This window comes from Mastomys coucha, unplaced genomic scaffold, assembly GCF_008632895.1.
Source record: "Mastomys coucha isolate ucsf_1 unplaced genomic scaffold, UCSF_Mcou_1 pScaffold16, whole genome shotgun sequence".
In the NCBI taxonomy this organism is placed as follows: Eukaryota; Metazoa; Chordata; class Mammalia; order Rodentia; family Muridae; genus Mastomys; species Mastomys coucha.
Window position 1 is genome coordinate 36,547,423 of NW_022196898.1, and position 2,068 is coordinate 36,549,490.

Here is a 2,068-nt window from a genome sequence, read left to right on the forward strand (position 1 = left end):
TGGCTCAAACTCAGAAATCCACCTGCTTCTGCCTCCCAAGTGCTAGGATTAAAGGCGTGCGCCACCACCGCCTGACAGTCCTTCCATTTCTAACCCCTACCTTTGAGACCACCCCCAAAAAATAAAGGTAAAAAAAAAAACCAGATAAAAAAACTCCTATGCGTTTATACTCACAGGAGCACGATCAAACCCTCAGTGGCCTGCCCCTCAGTAGAAGTGGGTCCTTCCCTCCCTGCACCCTCGCCATCCACGGAGACCTACACTTCAGCATCCCCATCACACTGACACAAAGAGTTCTCTTCAGCAGTTTCCTGTCTAAGCCTTTACTTTTGGGCTTGGGGGTGGGGTTGTCACAGAAGTCATCCATGTTTCTCCCTCTCAACTATGCATCTGCAGTCATTGGTATCACATCAAACGTGATATCAAAAGCTTTCTTGTTCTCCACAGCAGCGGCACAGATCATGGACCTCCACGTCGTTTCTGGTGACAGCACACACCACAAAAAGGACTTTCAGCTGCAGAAGGACAAGGGATCCATACAAGGCCCTCAGCAGCACGGGCCCAGACGTCACTATGGCCTTAGGTAACAGTGCAGGCCATCAGCATCACTATGTCCCCCCAATAGCAGCAAGGCTCAGGAATATCAACATGAGTTCAGGCAGAGGCCCAGACCATGGACACCAGCATGGTCTTCAGTGGTAACACGAGCCATGTACATCAACACAGATCCCAGCCGCACCAAGACCACAGACACAGGCATGGCCCTCAGCAGCTGCGGCACAGACCATGGACATCTGCATGACCTTCACTGGTAACATGGGCTGGGCCATGGACATCAACATAGGCCTTGTCAGACATGGCCTTTGGACACTGACCTGGACATCTTCCTGGCCTCAGGTGGTAGCGCAGGCCACCAGCCTCAGTACAGTCCCAGGTGCAACACAGTCCACAGACATCAACATGGCCTCAGGCTGCAGCTCAGACTATAGACTTCCGCTCAGCATTCAGCAGTAACCTTGGATAGTAACATAGATCCAGATATGGCCCTGGAGAGGCAGTAGTGACCCAGACATTACCCTGGCCTCGGGGGTCAGTGCAGGTCACTCACATCGATATGGCTCCTGTGGCAACAGGGCCCATAGACATCAATGAGGCCCACCCGGCTGCCTCCTCCTCCATCTAAATGTGCCCTGGAAGAGAGTCAGCTCTCCAGCACCCACCCACACAACTCAATTTTCAGAAAATCAAACTGTAGCCCTTATTAGGTTAGCTGAATTACAAGAAAAAAAAATAATTCTTGGCTCTAGAAGGTGTCAGGGGTTAAAGTAAGGGCATTAACTGGGAAAGAATGGGATCGTGTAATTTGGAATGGAGATGTACGGGGGTGGGGGTAGGGCAGATTGAAGCTGAGAACTTTGCCCTCTCAGATCTCAAGGGTTGACCTCACCTGAGGAAGTAGTCCCTCCACTCTCAGCAGAAGATTTACTCCCATCCCCCAAACCCTGAAATACTGCTTTTCCTGCCTTTGACTGAGGAAATTAATCCTTCATTATCTGCTAAACCAGCAGTGACTGTCTCTGAAGGAGATGTAAGGCAAGACATACTGATGTCCCTCAGGGCCCACCAATAGTTGCTTCTAGACCTACAAGCACACTTAAGGCTAAGCAGGCTCCTAAAGGGGAGAAAGTCCATGAGGAGGTACACCATAGTACTAAAGGGCTTAATGAGTCCCCTGATACATGCAAGCAGAAGTCTGGGGAATATGGGTGGGAATGGATTTTAGTAAGGGTCTGGGATAATTGATGGGAGGTACATAAAACTGGATTAGGCTGAGATTATTGATATGGTAGAGATTCTAGATTTAATATAGACGCTCACACAGCTTGAAGCATTTGTCAAAAGATGGCTGAAAAGGAGCTGGATATGCTTGATATCCCTGGCTTAATGTTGATGAAGGGATTTTAAGGCTCAGAGAAAACTGCAATGCTAGAGTAGATGCACAGTGTAAAACATAATCCTGTACTATGGCAGGCTGAGAAGACATGCCCTTCACTAATCATATGAGACA